At 42.8% G+C, this 20,874-nt stretch overlaps 1 protein-coding gene across 16 annotated transcripts in view; it reads left to right on the top strand.

Annotated features, from left to right (window-relative positions):
• RBFOX1 (RNA binding fox-1 homolog 1) overlaps positions 1 to 20,874 on the top strand; it is a 2,033,116-nt gene that overhangs the window by 1,382,241 nt on the left and 630,001 nt on the right. The gene's annotated exons all lie outside the window — the stretch shown is intronic.

The following is a 20,874-nucleotide window of genomic DNA, read 5'->3' as shown; positions in this document are numbered from 1 at the left end:
ACCCTTATCACTGCTCCGATTCCTCCCACCAACTGTTCAGCTGCCCCGGGTGCCTGGAGGATGAAAATGCTCTGGGAGAGAGGTTGGCAGTTCTGCTGATGGCTGCACAGAGGCACAGCGTCTGTTCTCCTAAGGAAACAGTGCGGTTCCCGGGGCTGGGAGGCGGTTGGGCATGACCCGGGGGCACGTGAGGGAGCCGCTGGAAAGCAGCCTTTGCTCTGTGCTTGCCCCCCGCCCCCGCCCCCCGCACAGGGGCCAGGCACCTCGGCCACCAGGGCTGGGACCTCATCTTCCTTGGGTCTGCTTTGGCTTTCCTCTCAGTCCAGAGTGCTGACAGCCTTTCCTCCACCATGCCTTTAACTCAGCAAAGACCCCCAGGCAAGCTGTCACTCCCAGAAGGATCTTTGAAAAGCAGCCTGGCGAAATTAGCAGGAATGGGAATGATGAAAATATTTCTTTTTCTTTACTTATTTTCCCCCCCTTCATCAGACATTGTACTTTTTTTTTTTTTTAATGCTCCCCTCTCATGCAGCTCCAACCCCAGAGGACATCTGGCCACCCATGTCCTAACTGAGAACTCAAGGCTCCTCCCTGCCTTTGGCTAAAGTTCTCCAGTGGCATTTTCTTAGAGCAGTCGTCAAGATTTAGAGGAGGAATTCTAAGGGAAAACCTCAGAGGGATGTGAGGGCGTGAGTGATGGATTCCTCCCCTCCTGCCAGTATCAGTTTGCATTTACAGAACGCCTCGCATCCACATCCCAGAGGACTCCCAGAACCCGCAGGAGCCTGCTTGCCATCTAGCACACATCCAGACTCCCTTTCTCAAAGCAGCTGGCCCCCTCTCCCTCCTCACTGCCTATTACCTTGCAAACTGGGTGATACCTTCATTACCTCAAAATGTGTTAATCCAGGTGCTCTTTCAGCAAGACCTGTGTGTCTTCTGGCTGCTGGAGGCCATTCACGACTCTTGGCTCTGTGTCAGCATCACATAATAAGCTCATTAGGAGAGAGCACCCGTCCCCCCATGGCTAGATTAGTGGGTGCTCAGGAAGTGTACTTTGAGGGAAGACATCAGAGCAAAGCCTGGATATTGGAATCCTCTGCCCTTTGTCTCCAGCAATTAGTACAATCCTGATCGCAAAGTGCCAAGACTGCTCATAGGAAAGACCTTAACGCGTTGGTTAAGAGCACCCATCCCAGGGGTGCCTGGGTGGCACAGTTGGCTCGGTGCCAACTCTTGGTTTTGGCTCAGGTCATGATCTCAGGGTTGGAAGATCCAACCCCACGTTGGGCTCCACGCCCTGCTTGGGATTCTTTCTTCCTCTCCCTCTGCCTCTCCTGCTCATGCTCTGACTCTCTTTGTCTCTCAAATAAATAAACAAATCTTAAAAAAAAAAAAAAAGAGCACTGATTTTGGAGTCATTTGGAGTGCTCTCAGCTGTGTGACCTCCAAATAGCTTACTTAACCTCTCGGAGCCCCAGTGAGGAGGACAGTGAAGTTCTTATGGAGAACTTGGAGATCACAGATAAAAATGCCTGGGGGGCACCTGGATGGCTTAGTGATTGAGCATCTGTCTTTGGCTCAGGTTGTCCTGGGATTGAGTTCCACATTGGGCTCCCTGCATGGAGCCTGCTTCTCCCTCTGCCTGTGTCTCTGCCTCTCTCTCCTTCTGTGTCTCTCATGAATAAATAAATAAAATCTTCAAAAAGAAATGCTTGGACAATTACTCAACAAATGTTCTTTACGGCAGGGCTCAGGATGAGGTGAGCAAGGCAAAGCCGGGCAAAGACAGTGATAGAACCTATCTTTAGTTAAAATGTTGACATTTTATTCATTGTGCACTTTTTACATTCATTTTGATGTATTAAAATATAGTCTATCTTGGTTGCTGAGTTTTATGGTGCCCGTTTGGTTCTGTCCCTCGTCCCAGCCCTGGCCCTAAGTTTGAGCATTACCCATGTGTGTTAACCTAGTGGGCATGCAGCAGGGTGTCCCTCAAGATGCTTTGAGTGGCCTGTGATTGGTTTTCTGAGCAAAGAGGCAGCACACAATAAGGGCACCCATAATTTGATATAACAAGAAGTCCTTAGAAGAAGACAAACCAGGTTCAGCGACTCAACGCTGCCATCAAAGAATGACCTAGACCCTAGAAATGTTCATGTTCTTTCATTTGCTCACATGGTAGCTTGGCCCTCAGGCTTAATCCCTTGAAGTCACATTAGCCGGAATTGGGTCAAGTGCCCTAACTTTAAGGGAGTCTGGGAAAAGGGACTATCTGGCATGTTCACCTCTGTAGAAGGAACCTAGGTCATGCCAGAGCATTATATTAGGCCACAGGACCTTTGTCTGTGCTGTGCTGTTTCTTCTGGCTGAAACACACATACACAGACACACACACACACGTACAGAGACAGACACACACTTTTACTCCTGCTCTTCTGTAACCATAGTATTTAGGGAAGGAAAAACATCTTTTTCTTTATTCTTATTTCTTTCCTGGGACCCCTGTAGCAAAAGACAGCTTGACAAGAGGAAAGCATACAGATTTATTGAATGCAAGTTTTAGGTCACGTGGGAACCCTCATAAGGAAATGAAGGCCTAGGGGAATGGTTAACCTGAGTGTTTTTATGCTACATTTGATGAAGAGTGAAACATCATGGGGAGAGAAATGATGGGACATAGGATGTCAGCTAAGTGCAGTAACTGGGGGAAACTTAACAAGGCCTGTTCATCCAGATTCTTGTCTGTGTCCCTTCAGAGATATGGATGCTCCTTTCTACCAGGTGCAGGAGAGTTTGACCTGCTTCAGGGGAGGGTCTGAGGGTCTTTCCAGCACATGCCATTTCTCAGAGTTCCCCAGCTGGAGATATTCAGTAAGCCAAAGTGCTCTATTTTGGGGCAATAGGTCTTGAACACTGTCAGGATATTTAACAAATTCATTTAACAAGCATTTATTTTTTGTGGGTTTTTTTTTAAGTAACGAATATTTGTTGAGTATGAGGGCCATACTGCATCCTTGACATATAGGGATGAACAGGACAGATGCATTCCCTGATCTCTTGGGACTTTCCAGGGGGAGGAGGAGGACAGACATTTTAATAAATAATAAGCCCACTCACGGGAAGGAAATTATCAGAAAAGATATTTGCTTTACAGAGATTTAAAATAGGGAGATATGGAGCACCTGGGTGGTTCAGTCATTAAGATCCTGGATCTTGATCTCAGGGTCGTGAGTTCAGGCCTCATGTTGGGCTCCACGCTGGGTATGGAGACTACTTAAAGAAACAAAGAAACTAAAATAAAATAAAACAGGGAGATGTGTGTCAAAGAGCATCTGAGTTGTAACCCTCAATTGGATTTTCCTGGAAGACCTTCCTAGGAAATTCATACACATGCTGATTTGTGGCTAAAAGAAAAGTGCCAGCTACAGAAGCATCAGGAGAGGAGGGGTCCAGGTGAAACGAACAGGTGCCATGAAACCACTGGAGAGTTTTGAGCAGTAGGATGACTTTCCAGTTTACATTGTTCAAGGATCCCCATCTATTATGTGGAATGTCGAGCACAAAGAGAATAAAGACAGAGATCCCGATTATGAAACCATCCCAATAGCCCTGGCAAAAGGTGCTGTTGGTGGGGACTGGGGTGCTGTGAGCAGAGAGGAGTTTAATGCACGTGTCCAGGCACCTGCAGTGATCTGCTGACGACTGGTTTGGGATGAGAAGGGAACCCAGGTGAACCAGTTGTCCTCACCATAGACAAGGCTGCACGGGGGTTTTGTTGTGAACGGAGAGTAGTGGAGAAAAGGAGATCAGGGACTTTTTATTTTTCTTTTTTTTTTTTTTTTTTTTTTTTTTTTTTTTTTAATTTATTTTTTATTGGTGTTCAATTTACTAACATACAGAATAACACCCAGTGCCCGTCACCCATTCACTCCCACCCCCCGCCCTCCTCCCCTTCTACCACCCCTAGTTCGTTTCCCAGAGTTAGCAGTCTTTACGTTCTGTCTCCCTTTCTGATATTTCCCACACATTTCTTCTCCATTCCCTTATATTCCCTTGAGGGAGTTATTATAGCTTTTTTATTTTCATTGTGGTCAAAAAAAATTGTTATAACCATTTTTTTTAAGTTTATGGTTTGGTATTCTTAGTGTTGTTTGAAACAGATCTCCCGAACTTTTTCATCGTTTAAGTCTGCAACTGCATACACCTTCACAGTAGCTCCCCATTTCTCCCCCTGACCCCACATCTCAGTAGCCACCATTCTATTTTCTATTTCTATGTATCAGACTACTGGAGATCCCTCATGTAAGCGGAACCGTGCAGTGTCTGTCCTTTTGTGACTGGCTCATTTTGCTCAGCATCATGTCCTCAAGATTCATCCATGTGGTTGCGTGAATCAAGATTTCCTTCATCTTTTTTTTATTCCCTTCATTTTTAAGGCAGAGTAATGTTCTGTGGTATGGGTATACCACATTTTCTGTATCCATTCATCCATTGATGGACATTTGGTTTGCTTCCACCCCTCAGCTATTGTGAACAATCCTTCTGTGAAACACGGTGTACAAATATATGACAGCATATATTTTATTCAGAATGTAATGTTCCAGGAGAAGGGGAGATGTTTATGATGCAGGAGAACAAGCAGAAAATTGCAAGGGCAAGTCTCTTGGGAACACAGGAGTCTAAGCAGAGGAGCTGGCCTGTTAGGAATGGGGGCAGGGGTACCTCATCCACAAAAACCAGGGAGTAGATGGGAAACCAGGGAGCAGATACACAGGGAGGCTGGTACATTTGGTGGCAGGTGGGTGAGGAAATTCCCTTTGGATGCTTCTGTTTTCTCAATGAAGTTAGAATAAGACCATCAGCCTCCAGTGCGTGTGGAGCGGTGGTGCATCAGAGGTGCTTCCCCATTAATCGAATGAGTGATTAACAGTAAGTACTTGAAATCAAGTTGATGCATTTCCTTATGTGCCATGCAAACAAAATAAAGCTCAGCTTTGTTGTCAGACAAAAGCAGCACTTATTATAATGGTTGGCATTTCAGAGATAATTCAGCTCTAAGAGATAATAACACATCAATCAGTCAGGAAGCATTTTGCCCGGTGATACCAACGGTGTAATATGCAAGTGATGGACTGTTCTGGACACAACCAGGAATTCTCTTTTGCTGAAAAATTCCTATTTCTAGCCGAAGCTTAACGTTGATTTTTTTTCAGCTTCTATTTGGAGAGTCTGTTTATTTCTTTCTTCCCCAGGGGATAGTGAGATAGATATTGTAAATGGTGAGGGCTTTTTATTGTTTTTGACAGTTATCAAAAAAACATTTTTTTTTTTCTTGAGCTGGACCATCAACTGAAAAATAAACTCTTTTGGGATTTTTGAGTCAAGTGTGTTGAAATATGTGTGTGATAGTCACTTTCAGATTTCAGGGAATCTAACTGCACTTATTAATGGGGGATTATTATAACTGGTGTGAACGCAGGGACCCATGCTGTCCTCTTTTGGATTGATGTCACTTCGGGAAATAATGGTCAAGTTTCTGATGGTACAAATCACATCCTTCATTTACATTTCTGGAAGGCCAGCGAGAGGGGGGCCCCTTACTGGAGCCCCCTTTGCTTTCCTTCTGTAATTCTGACTCTGAAACTCACCATAGGCGGCCGTTCCACAGACCTCAGAAAGGTCCTCGATGCTCTATTTTCCTCCATGTTCCTTTTCTACTCTCCCCCTTTCCTGATTTTCTGATTCTCTCTTGGCTTCCCAGCCTGTCATCTCCCTGCTGCCCTCACAGTCAGTGCTCTCCAGTGCATTCTTCCCCGGGCACAGCTACCTGAGAAATGTGGCTTATCCTCCATCCCCTCAATATATATATATATATATATTTTTTTTTTTTAATGAATCACTCCCAAAGGATCTTGTTCTCTTTCTGCCCTTAATTCTAGCAGGAAGGACGCCCCCATTACATAAGCATACATGGGGGAGTAAGAAGAACAGAAACCCATCTCAGCAAGTCTTCAGGGCTCAGAGAGAACTGGAAGGTATTTCATTCTGTTACGGGTCCAGCACTGGCTTTGTTGAGCCATGCAGCTGGACCAAGGCAAGGAGAGTGAGGCATTCGTGCATTTAAGAGGGCACTAAAAACTCAGTAATCAAGATTAATGTAAAAATCTGTGACACATAAAGTATCAAAAATTTACATAATGACAGGATGTGACAGTTGGATTGGGGTAGGGCGGGTGAGGTGAATCATACACCTGCAAAGTTGGATCCTATTTTTATTCAGCATTTTGATATTGATCATCATTGGATTTCTGCATTATTTTTTTAAGTAAAAACAGCATCCAGATAGTATGCATCTTGATGGCTGCGTTTTTTGATGGCCCTTAAGTTTTGTGCCATGAGTGGGTGCCTCACTTGCCTAACCCAGATCCTGGCCTTCCTTGTGTCTGAACTTTCATATCTCTGCCCGTCTCTCCAGTGGCAGCTTCCTTCTACTCATTTCCTACTCACTGCCTCTGGTCTGCCAGGCATCATGCCATAGAGGGTATCTTGACTGAGGTGTAGTACTGGCCAACCTGTGGGTGGTTGCCTATGTTCTGGGCAACCTCCCCTGGTCCAATCAGATGTGGTAAGTGTGAAATCCTACAAACCCAAGCTTGGCCAATTTTACAAAATTAATTCTTCGAATGAGCAATTGAGGATGGCGGTTGCTGTTTGTAGACTCAGCTTCCGTATGGGATTTCTTGGGGGGAACTAGTTCACCAGTGTCCATAAGTGAATGGCACCTGGGACGGAACTGATCAAGTGGGCATCTCCCATTCTGTGGATGAGAAAACTGGTCAGAATTTGAGTCAGAGTCCACATATTTCCTTTCTCTGGGAATAGCTCTACTCACTTGCCTGGAGGCGGAAGGTTTCTCGTACTCCTAATGGTCCTCTGAAGTATACTTAGTAGATATTTAGGAACTTCCTGAGTGAGTAGCTAATGGTTATAATGATGATGACGGTGATAATAGTATTAGCAAGGGGTTTCTCTATTCTACATGGGTTATCTTAACAGTTCTATAAGATAAGCATTGTTATCATTTCATAAAGGGCGAGTGAAGCACAGAGAGGTGAAGACATCCGTTTAGCTCTACAGAGAGCAGAGATTTGAACCTGCTCTGTCTGGCTCTGGAGCACACCCTCTTAACTTGTCTTTCATCCTGTTTCTAACAAGCCCAACCCTTCCCATGAATACACAAAGCTAGTTATAGTTTCAGAATCTGGCTTCCAGAGGCATCTTTTCCACGTCTGTGGCTGTCGGTTTGACATCTGCCGGCAGTTCCTAACTCAGGACAGACTACCTCCTGCTGGACCCCAAGCCTCTCAGTGGCAGGGTCTGGTTCGTGATCCCTCTTGCTCTTATGCAAGCACAGTGCCAGGCATGCTAGCAAGCTGTGGGTGAATATTGTTTGAAATGAATTGAAAGGGGATGGGAGATGCTGAATAGAGGCTACATGGAAAAAAAAAATCAAGAACATGGAAAGTCCTTTTCCCCCATAGGCAGCATGGAGCAAAGGGACCCAGGGCTTGTTTACAGTACCTGGAAAATGTGCTTCCTAATCTGGTCTGAGAACATACCTGTGAGCAGAGGGCCTCTCTAGAGAGAAAGCATGAGAAGGGTGGCTCCCAGCTTCTCCAAGAAAAAAAGTAAAATAAATAAAATACAAAACCCAAACAAACTTTTTCCCTCAATATGGTGGAGTATTTCCTTGCAAAGCGCTTTGCACTGTCTTGTGTCTTTGTTTACTGGCTCCTCCAAGTGCATCTCTCCCTTAACCTTCCCCACTCCCCTGCTCCTGGGTGTCAATTACAGCTGACTTTGCAGGCTCCAGCCCCCAACACAACAGCCGGGCGCGATGCCTTGGGCCCCATGGCATAAGGCAGTGCAGCTAATTAGCCAGGCTTGGCTGTGCCCTCTGCTTCAGTTTGAAAAGCTTCTTGAAAAACAAGTTTCTGGCTTTGGAATGCATTGCTTTGTACTTTCTGGATGCTCTCGATGTCTCCATTGTGGTGCTTGTCGTCTCACTTCATGCAAAAAAAATGGATTTTTTTTTTTTCTCTGATGCTCTGTTTTCAACTGGTCTTTGAAATTTGCTCTGGCTGCTCATAGAGATGTCATGATGATGATGATGATGATGATGACAGCTGACACTCAGTGATCATGTAACATCTACACAGAGCAGTTATAAGCCTTGGGTACATGTACACTCATTAAATCTCATAGCACGTAGGTTTTATTATTACCGCCATTTTACAGAAGGGAAAGCTGATACTTCTAGACATTAAATAATAGACTCATGAGGATATAGCTCCTTCCTCTTGTCTTTGTTCTAGATACTATCAGGTATTTCCCACGTATTATCTATTTTAAGCTCAACAACCTCATGCTCTTATAGTCTTCATTTTGGGGGCCTGAAAGCTGAAATTTTAGAAATTTAAGTAGGATGCCATAAATCAAGGGCTGAGTTTGGAAACAGGATTTGAATCCCAGTAGCCTGATTCTGGAGCTTTTGCTCCATAGCTGTGCTCATCGTGTCATGTAAGAAGTGGCTTCCCCCCCTTCCCCTAGTGCTGTTTTGTTACGTTATGCCTCAGTGATGCTGTGGGATGCTGCAGGCTGGACTGGAAGTGAGTAGAGACCTGGGGACCAGACACACCTGGGTGGGGATTCCCGCCCTGCCCCCTGTGTGATCTCAGGTAAATCATTTATTCTCTTTAACATTCAGGTGTAACTTCTGAGAGGAAGGTATGATGCAAACAAGGGTCTTTTCAGGTGCTGGAGATAGTCTATGTAAAACTGTGCTTAGATGCTCAACATGATTATTATGGGCTCAAATAAAGTGGTAACAAGAGGCAGGCCTGGATCCAAAGGCTGGTTCCAGTCTGAGCAGTATTTGGACCGCTGAAAGGTTATTTAATCCTTGATCTCAGTTTCCCCCTCTTTAAAATTGAATAATAGTAAAATACAGTAAAATAAGTAAAAACATTATGGGATTCTATGAGGCACAGTATGATTAAGCACCGGGATGTAATAGCGTTCCATCAAGAGTAGCTATTAGTGTAATTATGAACGTGTTCTTTGAATCTAAGTGATATCCATGCACAGTGGAGCCGCTGAATTCAGGCTGAAGGAAAGTTTTCTGAAAAGAAGAAGTTACAGTGATTTACAGCTTCTGTTCTTTCCCCTGTACCTTTCTATTGATTGAAGGAGCTGTATGTTGTGATTAATTAAAATCAATACCTTCAAGCAGATACTACGATGCTTTCTTTCTTTTTCTTTTCTTTTTTTTTTTTTTTCCAAAAGAGGAGACAACAGGACTATGGCAGGGTAAAAGGGGTGTGACTTTCTATTATAGTTTGGAGAACCCACACCCATCTCCCCTTGGGTCGCAGGAATAACTTCTGTCTCAACAGAACGTAAGTCAATAAGCACTTAAGGCACCTTCATGTTTGTTAAGTACCGAGAGCTCTGACCACTCATCCTAACACTGGATGGACATTTTCCAGAAATGCAGAATTGTCTTGCTGAGGATGTTCACCGTTTTCTCATGCTTATGAACACCCCAGATTTGCACAGGCCGGCAATGTGCTCAACCAGATGTTTGCTTTGCTAGCCTCCCGCGCAGCTCCTTCTGGCCATGTGACAAGTTTTGGTCAATGAGATGCAACTGGAAGCTGGCTAGGGATGTCTGTGGAAGCTTCGGATTTCTTCATGGAAGGGGCCGCCTACAGGTGCTGCTACCTATCCTTTTCCTGCCCTTTTCTTTTTTTTTTTATGGAGTCCTAAGAGGCTGTACCGCTAATCTACAACCACATAGCCCATTGGCTCTGACATCGTAGAACCACTGAATCAGTGACAGGACAGGCTACCTCTATGCTTATATCATGTGAGAAAATTAGTTCCTTATTCGTGGATGCCTCTGTAGTCATGATGTCTATTATTTACAACGAAAAGCGTTTCCAAGTGAAATCACTTAAAAAGTTATTGTACAGTTTCATGCCACATGTCAAAGTGCCACGTGTGGGTGTGTGTGGGATGTGGGACATAAGTTTTTCCATATATGTTATTAGCTATTAGATTTTTTTTTGTTAGATATGAAGACTGATTATCATGGAACTCCTTGTCATGTCTTTCCTTTTTAAAAATCTTTTCTTTTTCCTCTGAAAGCTCATTTGCCATTTTCAAGTAGAGAAAGGTGTGTTAAGAACAGTGTGAAGTTTGCTTCTGACTCTTGAAGTCTTCAATCTTTGTTTGTATTCCTTGGCTCGGTGGCTACCTGTCACCAGAAAACTGTTTTCCCAGCTGACATCTGACATGGGAATGAAAACAAAGTTTTGAAACATAGCTTTAACGAATTTGAGGTGGCAAGTTTTTTGCTGAAGAATTTCAATTATCAACAGATGCTGAGGAGCACCTGGGTGGCTCAGTTGGTGAAGTGTCTGCCTTTGGCTCAGGTTGTCACCTGGGCTCCTGGGGTCAAGCCCCATGTTGGGCCCTCTGCTTAGGAGGGTATCTGCTTCTCTCTCTCCCTCTGCCCTGGCTTGTGCTCTCTCTCTCTCTCTCAAATTAATAAAAAAAAATATTTTTAAAAAGAGATATTGATACTTCTCAAGGAAGAAAAATGACATGACCAAGATTCCAACTCTCTCATTGAGGATTTGGGGAGCACAATGAAGTTGAAATGGGGCAGATTGGTGTGTGGAAGGAAATGCTCGACAGTCATGATGGCGAGTGCATTTTGAGATCAGTTCAGTTATCCCTTTAATGGTAAAAGAATATACATATACCCCAAGTGGGGTGTCATATAATTTCTTTGAAGCCTTGTGCTCTATCTTACAAATCCATCTAAAACTTCCATTGTTTCTCATAACATACCCATGTTGGTTTATATAATGGGGCTCCCACACCGGTCATCGAGCCAAATTAATGACCCAGAGAGATGTCCATGTTTATCTTACTGGATGGTGTATCACCTGACATCCACTTTGAGAAGGCTGGGAGTCATTCTGTAGCCACAAAGCAAAGACCCAGGGACATGTTTATTTCCTTTCCATTTGAAAAACCTTTTTCAGGTAACAAAATTCATTCATGTGTATTATCCCATTTTGATCTTTATAGAAACCTATCACCACCACTCATCAGCCTATAGTTTCAATTTTTGTCTATTCCATTAATAAGAAAACTGAGTCTAATTTCAGATTCGGAGCTTGGATTTTGGCTCTCCATCTTCATCTTTTAAGCCCTTCTACTGCAACAGTCTATTTCTCATTTGTCAATGGGTGTCAGTGATAGAATGGTCTCAGAGATGGCTTTGCCCCCAGTCTTGTCCCATAGAACGACTCTCTATGTTAATACTCTCAGATCATACTTATGCGCTGAACCCTTGCTTTGCACCAGGAGCTGAATGAAGTGCCCCCAGTTCATGTACATTGTCACGTTTGATATTCACAATAAACAGGGGAGGTAGATTTTTCTAGTATCCCGCTTTGAAAAACGTGGAGACCGAGGTTTGGAGCATCTCTGTAACTTGCATAGGGCCACACTGCCAGGAGGTGGCTGTGCTGCGACCTGAACCTTAGTTTTTCCCCTGGACCCAAACCCTTAGCACTTCTGTCTGCAGTTTCCTAGCAGGCCAGGCACAGCAGGCCTGCTCTCACTCTTCCCATCCTTTGGCCCTATGACCTGCTTTATCCTGTTGGTGATTGCACAGCTCCTTGGAATCACTAGTAACTTAATTAGATCGATACACAGTTGTCTGTCCAATGAATTTAGTTCATCACTTCTTTACCTGTAAATAAATTATGAGGAGAGTGGAGAGTTATGAGGGGGGGAAATCCTCAAAAAAGCCAGGGGGAGAAATATCCTGAGTGATATAATTATCTATTTGCTGCTCCTGGTCTATGGACTTGCCAGCTTTATATATATATATAGGATTATAGAAGATGAAAAGGAAACGCTTACTTCAGCTTTTAAGAGCGATGTAAGCAATTTTGCATTGCACTTACTCCCCAGGGGTGGTGTGAAAATGTTTCTAGTAAATTAAAGTATAATAAAAGCATTGGCAACATGGCAACTTTTATATTAATTTCTTAATTTTTCTCAGGCTTAATTATAAATCTCTTGGGGGAAGAGGCGAGGTCTGTGAGATCCTGGGAAGACAGTGTCGCATTCATAGGCATGGAGATCTGGTCCCGTGTGCCATGATAGGGGCTGTGTGCAGGCTGTGAGATGCATGTGCTGCTCCTGAGTAAGGGGTGGTGATCCCCACTTGAGAAGAACATTGGGCTGGGAGGTCCCGTTATGCTGTTGAGTATCAGAAAGGTTGTGTGACCTCCTGAATGCCAACACCGTGTCACAGGTATCACGCCAGTCTCTGCAGTTAGACTGCGAGTTTCAAGTCCTGCCTTCTTTACATGGAGAACTTTGGTGAGCTCCATCCTCTGTACAGTGGAGCTTTTGAGGGTATTTACATCACATGGGAGTGTGTGAAAAAGCTCGGGTCCTGCTGGCACTGCCAAGCCACCAAAACAACTTGGGATCAGCCTTCCAGGCAAGCAAGCAATAGATACTCTTACAGATGAAGCCACTGTTACATTGCTGTTACTTGCACCCTACAGTGTCCTCAGCCTTAGTCACTAAATCAAAAGTGGGACAGCAGTTCACCGAACCCCAGGGCCATCAAACATGGACTATCCATGCTGGACAGGACATCAGGTCTTTCCACCGAACTTGCTACATTACCTCTTCTTCTTCATGTATAAATATATTTTGAGGAAAATCAAAACTGGAAGGGTTAATACTTGAAAAATCCAGGGGAAAATATACAGAGTGATATGATGATCTATTTTCTGGGCAAAGCTGGACAGATCCCAATGAATGATTTTCTTTGAGTTTTCCTTCTCTTGACCTAGAAGTTTTCCAGGTACCTGTTAGGATAGGTTATACTGCTAATATCTTCTATTAGGCACAGATTCTAGGTGCATATCTTACCTCTGCACTCGTGTGTGGTTTCAAACACATAATCCTTTTTCATTTTTAAAATATTTTATTTATTTAAAAAATATTTTATTTGTTTATCCATGAGAGACACAGAGAGAGAGAGGCAGAGATACAGGCAGAGGGAGAAGCAGGCTCCCTGTGGGGAGCTTGATGTGGGGCCAATCCCAGACTCCAGGATCATGCGTGGGCTGAAGGCAGGAACTTAACTGCTGAGCTACACGGGGATTCCCTCCTTTTTCAATTTTTAAAAAAGATTATTTATTTATTTATTTATTTGTTTATTTATTTATTATGATAGACACAGAGAGAGAGAGAGGCAGAGACACAGGAGGAGGGAGAAGCAGGCTCCATGCCGGGAGCCTGATGCGGGACTCGATCCCGGGACTCCAGGATCACACCCCGGGCCAAAGGCGGGCGCTAAACTGCTGAGCCCCCAGGGATCCCCTCCTTTTTCAATTTTAATCATATTTTTTTCCCTCTTGCTTCTCTTCATTTCTGGGATCTGTGCTACTTATGAGTACAGGATATATCTTCTTTTGTTTATTTTATTTATTTATTTATTTATTATAGTGCCTGGCATGTAGCAAACACCCAATCAGAGGTGAATAAATAAATCAAAGAGTGAACCAGTATGTGTCCCTGAAATATTAATTCTGTGATAGGTTTATAGATGCTACACACATGTAACACACACATGTATGCACACACACACACACCATTCCATGGTTTTAAAAATAAGTGTAGGATACAATGGATTAAAAAAAGTTAACAGATTTTTTTTGTAGGACTTCTCAATACCTTTATGTATAATTAATATGAATCATAAATCTCTACAGGATGGTATACAATGATGCAGTTTCCAAACTCACTGAGCCAAGGAAATCTCATTGATGGATTGATTGATTTTAATACCTGGGGCGTCTGGGTGGCTCAGTCGGTTAAGCATCTGATGACACTTAATTTTGGGTCAGGTCATAATCTCAGGGTTGTGAGATTGAGCTCATGTTGATTCCTGCATCAGGCTCTGTGCTCAGTAGGAGTCTGCTGGATATGCTCTCTCTTCCTCTTCCTTTTCCCCTCGTCCCCCTCTCAAATAAATAAATAAATAAATAAATAAATAAATAAATAAATAAATAAGCATTTGAAAGAAAATGCCTTATAGGAACTCACTTTATTTTTTTTATTTTTATTTTTTTAATTTTTATTCATTTATGATAGTCTCACAGAGAGAGAGAGAGAGAGAGAGGCAGAGACACAGGCAGAGGGAGAAGCAGGCTCCATGCACCGGGAGCCCGACGTGGGATTCGATCCCGGGTCTCCAGGATCGCGCCCTGGGCCAAAGGCAGGCGCCAAACCGGTGCGCCACCCAGGGATCCCAGGAACTCACTTTAAAGGATATGCTTAGTTCTCATTTTTTAAATTTTACTTTATTTTTTAGAACTTGAAACATTTTTCTAATTTTTTATTCTGAATAATGCTAAACTTACGGTAAAGTACAAGTCCAGTGCAATAACATCTATATATTCCTGCCAGAATTACCAGTTTTTAATATTTTACCATGTTTATTCATTCTGTCCCTCTCTCCCTCCCTCCCTGCCTCTCTTCAAATTCTTTGTGGGCATTTTTTTCCTGACAATAAAGAGTATCATCTTCTGGATGCCACTGTGAAGTACTTCTCTGCTTGCCTTTAAGAAAATAACTGGATGTGCTGTAAAGCAGATGCTTGGATGTTTTGCACTTCTTTGTTGATGATTTATTAAATCTCACTCTAGCAGAACACTGGAATCTCTAGAGGAGGAGGGACCCAAAAAGGCATCTACCCCCAAACTCTGCTCACCCACCCATCCCCCAGTACTCTGTACACTTATTTTATGCCTCTGGATACCATTTATTATTTTTTCCAGGGTTGATGAGTCAATTCTGAGTGGTGTGGAACTTGCAAATGAAGCCTTGTGGAGAGTCAGCCCTCTTCTTGGGCCCTGTCCAAGCTATCTATTAGCTACTTCCATTTATCCAAGTCTCGTGTGGGTATACTAAGTCCAATATGAGGAGCTCAATAAGAGAACGGCATTTTGAAAAAGGACTGAAGTGTTTTGCCAACTCTTGATTACCCGTGATAACAAGAATGAGAACCTTGGCCCTTGTTACCCATAGATTCATTGAATCATGGAATATTTATGCTAGGAAGAATCTCAGCATCATCTGGTTCAGCCATATATATATATATATATATATTTTTTTTTTAAGCCAAGGAAGCAGTGAACAAGATAGGATAAAAATTTTTCCCAAAGTCTTGTAGCTGTTATGATTTCTGATTTGAGGATACATTATTTCCCAAGCCACTGAGCTGATCTCAGAAGAGTAACAGAAAACTTTCAAGACACATGCACCTGCCCATACTCATGCACATCTATTCATCTGTACACGCAGACAGAGGCACACAGACCCATGTACAACCACATTCATAGATGGAGTTTCTGCTTCATCCAAACATTACTCATGATTGGAGGTAATATGACCTGTTTGTGATCCAGAAATGTGAACTCGCTGGTAGAAACTCATCCAAATACATGGAGCCTACTTTCCACAACTACTTACTCCTCTTGCAGCCAGTGGAGGCAATAGGACAAGGGCAACTATCATAAGGCTGCTGGGATGGCTGTGTGATCAATGAAATAACAGAAGAATATAGAAATACAGTTTTCCTGAGAGGGTAGCTCACAGTAATCACATTTTATTCAGGCCAGAACTGAAATGCCTATGGTGGCTAGAAAGAGACCCCAAAGGAAAGCTGAGTTTACTACACTCTGTCCATGCACAATCTTATTTAATCCTCCTAATGGCCATATTACTAGTTGTTGTTTTTTTAAAGGGTAGGAAGAGGCTGTACTTACCCTAAATCTTACAGCTAGTAAATGGTAAAACCAAGAATCAAGTGTGAGACCAGAGATCCTCCTTTTTTGTTGTTATTCTTACAGTCTCCAAGTTGTTGTTAGAGCAATAAAAACATAGTACTTAATAAAGAAAACAGATTTCAAACAAAACACCCCAAAGAGTTCATGTTGCCCTAACAGAAGATCTCCCCTTAAATTTTGGGAAATAAATTTAAATGTTCCTGCTTGTTTCTACTGGGTAGCCCTATAGCCCTATCTAGTAGAATTTTCTGTGTCGACACATGTGTTCTATATCTCATCCAAGGGGGAGGCAGTCAGCCTCATATTGCAAGTATGATAAAATACACCCTGGTTTTCAAAGCCTTTGTACCATAAAGAAGTTAAATAGTTCATTGACACTTTCTTTACAAGTTGAAATTATATTTGGCTAATTTTAATATACTATTAAAGTTAGTGTTACCCATTTTCTTTTTGCTTTTTGAATGTGGCTACTAGAAAATTTAGAATTGCCTATGTTGTTTGCTTGGTATTTCTATTGGGCACCTTAGATCTCTATGTGTCTATGAAATGCCTATATGTGTATAATTATGTATGTCCACGTGCATACATATCTATCATCTTTCTATTGAAGGTCAGTTAATGTTTAATAAAAACAGCATCATATCGCATATAATAATTTACAATTTGTTCTTATCATTTAACAGAGTAATTAGGGCTCCCCCCTCTCACCATACTGGTACATATCAATCAGTGTTTTTTTTTTAATTACTGCATAGCAATGCTTAAGCGGATTTATGAGTTGCTCATTCACTGACATGTATAGTACATGGATGGATACCAAGTATAAAAATAAAAGACGGTGCAGTTCCAGAATATACCACCCTATAAGAGGTAGGCAGGAGTTAGCTCTGCAGACTGGTTTGAGTGACAGGATCCACCCACAACAGAGGCACTGATGGAAACCAAGAGATGGATGTTCCAGTGAAGGGCCAATGGGAAGACAACTTCTGGAAACTAGTATCTAGCTTTAGAAACTAAAGAGATGGCTGCTCATCTAAGAAATGAAAAGAAGGACATCTGAATTAATACAGGTTAAGGATTAAGTGGGAAGTGAGGCCATAGCGACTATTGATGTTGACTGACTTCTTTCTTGAATTTTATGTAATCTTTATGTAACCTCATGTTGTCATTGATCCTTTTGAAAATAAAATTCAAGCCAGGAAGTGTGATTAGGAAAAAAAAAAAGAAGGTAACACTGATGACATCAATGTTTATATTTTTTTTGGTATTTAAAAATGCAACACTATATGGGCACTTGGGTGGTGCAGTCTATTAAGCATCTGACTTGCTTTCTGCTCAGGACATGATCTTGGGGTTGTGAGATTGAGCCCTGCATTGAGCTCCAAGCTCAGCGAGTGGTCTGCTAGTTTTTCTCTCCCTCTCTCTCTGCTCCTCCCCTTCTCTCTCTCTCCCTCCCTCTCTGTCTCTCTCAAATACATACATACATACATACATACTATAAATAAAGCCAAAAGGCAAAAACAAGTGGCATATCTGCAACCTCTATGGAAACCATTGTTTAATTCTTCTATATTAGGTTTTAAACTTCAGGAGAGTAGAGACCATATGCTTTTGTCTCGAAAGCTATTCCTAACAACTAACTAACTGCCTGGCACACAGTAGGTGTTCAACACACATTAGTTGAATAAATGAATGGGACTGGAACGCTCAATTTTGGAATCCCTGGGTTAGCCTTTTTTTTTTTTAAGATTTTATTTATTTATTTGTGAGAGACACACAGAGAGAGGCAGACACACAGGCAGAGGGAGGAGCAGGCTCCCTGTAAGAAGCCTGATGTGGAACTCAATCCCAGGACCTGGGATCATGACCTGAGCTGAAGGCAGATGCTCAACCACTGAGCTACCCAGGCACCCCCTGGGCTAGCCTTTTAAAAAATTCTGGTAGTAGTTATGAAAGGCAACACTCTGTCCCGTACAAGTTACCCAGATGTACCATGTCAGTGTATCATTCTACGATTGTGAGCGTGACCTGGGACAAGTTATTTAAGCATGCTAATCTTATGTGTCCATCTCAGAGGTAATCCAGCCCCACCTCCTTTTGCAGATCCAGGATAAAAATGTACACCAACGAGCTTTGAAAATAGAAAATCATGGTCATACCTACTTGGAAATGATATTTGATATAATATAAGGGTCTCATTTTTCATGGTATATCACATAGATGAGAAAAGTGGTTTTCATAATTCTATTGTGAATGAGAATTACTGAGGTGCTCGTTGACTGCAAATTCCAAGGCTCTGTGCCTAGATATTTTAATTCATTAGACCAAGCGTAGGTTTTTAGCCATCTGTATTTCTTCAATCAGCTTAGCAAACATTTACTAAGGTACTTATACCTGCATGTATGGGAAATAGGATACCAGGTATCTATCCATGAGTAAGATACCATCTGCATGTTGGGGAGATTTAAGTTTCATGCATAATGATTGGCACAAATAAAGGGACATCTGAAATTGGAAAATTAGCTCCCCAGATAATTGGGATGATCTTCCCCTTTCTCAAACATTAACGTGCATAGAATCACTTAAGTATTTTGTTCCAAATTCAGTTTTTTAGGTTCCATTCGCAGAGCTTTTGGTTTGGTCTATGGGGTAGGGATCTCAGAATCCATGTTGCTCACAGAATTCCAAGTGTTTCAAATGCTCTTGCTCCAGCAACCACCCCTTGATAACCATTGGCAGAGAGGGTAACTTACCTCCAAAATAAACATGAGCACGTGTCTTCACCGTTCACAATTTTTACCGATTCCTTAGGGGGAACAGATATGGCTACTGCTTCTCCCCACTCTGTAGGGAGCTGAGGGGACCCAGGCTAATTGGGAGACTGTCTCTTACCTAGGTTGTTCATCCCTTCAAAAGTCAGCTCACGCCTCATCAGGAGCCATGGCATTTCCCTATGGTGCTAAGTGCAGAATGGGATGGTTGTTAAGACGAGGTATGAGGACAGTTAAGGATAAAAGCTACAGAATGTGAATCATATGCTGTTAGAGCCACGAGGGGCTTCAGAGGCCAGCTTTCCTGTCTTGTATCTAGAATTCACTGTGTATCCTGTCGAGACTGATGGCCATTGACCAGAAAGCCTGTTTCCTTCCCTTCCAAATAGAAAAGAAAAAAAAAATGTGGTCTCTCATCAGAGTCATTGCCCATTGCCTAAGAAAATTATCATGGTTTTCTTTGTACATCACAGACCCCTGCTTCCCCAGTGACTTCTTTGCTTTAAACATGAAGCCACGAGCCTGGCACTGGGAATGTTTTTCATCTGAGTTTCTGATAGGTTTTAATTTTGCGGCTGTAGTCTGGCCCTCACGGTCGACCCCCAGTTTCTTTTTTTTTTCTTTCTTTTTTTTATTATTATTTTTTTAGTTCACTGCTTGCATCTTCGGTTCTCCTATAGGGTCCATTGATGGACTGAACTATACCGTCGGCTTTCCTTTCTTTGTCTCACTTGTCAAATAAAATCATTTGAGGCTGAGTGGTATTGATGGCTGGAAGATGGCTGGTGGCGCTGGAAATGTAGACCATAGTGGCACACACCTTCCTGGGAGTCACGTTTACTATTCAAACAACCCTTCCGAAAATCCAGATCTCCAACTTAACAAAAATAACACATTTGTGCTATTAAAAACACAGTGAGTAGGGCCCCCTTCCATGATGAATGCATTTCCAGGGCCTTTTCTAAATGTACTGCAGACCAAGGGGTCAAGCAGGGGGTGGCAATGAGGAGTGGGGGAAGCAGTCATGTTGCACTGGAGCAACAGAATCTGTGGCTGGAGTATCTGGTAAAGGCCTTTTCCTCCTCCTAATTTTATTCTACATAGCAAAGCACAAGGGATGCTGCGACATATGGAAAGACTTGAGTTTAATTGTTAAAATTCTGCTCAGCCAGGCCACTTCTTCACTGCGATTTGCACTATTTAGCATTTGTGTGCATTAGGTAATATATTTAATGTTTCTCGCTCCAATCCAATTTGCGTGTGTTTGGCAGCAGCCCAGTTCCGTGGGCACGGGGGGTGGGGGGGGTGGGGGGGGCAGGGAGACCATAAATCTGCCAGGGTGGAGTACGAAAGCGATATTGCTGTGTTTGATGGTATGCTTGCATGAACACTCCAAAATGCTTGTGAAGCAATACCTCCTCTTCCCCGAAAGTCTCTCAGGGACAGAATTAATGTATCTCATATTGTATTGATTGTAGCCAATAAGTGCCTAAACGATTTGATGTAAGGCAGGGAGATTATGTAGGGGAGGGGGTGCCCAGGCAGCTTTAGAAGAAGTATGTGGTTTAATTACTGGCTGAATTTCGCCAATCCACCACCTCCCTTAGGAATTTAACAAATAGGCCTAAGTGCACTTTCTCACTGTTCTTGACATCTGTTGAAATGATATCTGCCGGTGATGAGGGGAGCCTGGGAATTGGGCTTGGGGTATTGGAGGGACCAGGAAGCTCCTTCCCGGGCTGCAGAATTAGAGGGAGGAAAATAAAGCATTAGCACTTTAAGGTTAAGCTACGGAGAGCAGAACTCTCTCCGATAGAGCTCTGCCCTCCACTTTGATGGCGCCATCTCTGCCGTTGGTGCTGGGTTAGAGATGTGTGTCTATATTCTAATGACCTCCAAAGCCCAGGTGCTGACCCAGACACAGACCTAAGCTTAAATGCTTGGTACTGATCAAGCGAATGCTTTATGTGCAAACTGCTCACAGTTACCTCCTTTTTAATAGCACGTTATGAACTGTGAGCAAATTCCGTATCTTGTGGGTAAACGGCAGATGACTGCTTTTTCTTCCTTCCTCTTTTAGTAGAAAAAAAAAAGAGAAGCCAAACCCAACTAAAATTCGATGTCGACCCCAGCACCGGGAAGAC

Source organism: Canis lupus, chromosome 6 (assembly GCF_003254725.2).
Source record: "Canis lupus dingo isolate Sandy chromosome 6, ASM325472v2, whole genome shotgun sequence".
NCBI classification, from domain to species: Eukaryota; Metazoa; Chordata; class Mammalia; order Carnivora; family Canidae; genus Canis; species Canis lupus.
The sequence above is the reverse complement of the archived record's forward strand: the minus strand, read 5'-3'. Positions and strand labels throughout refer to the sequence as shown.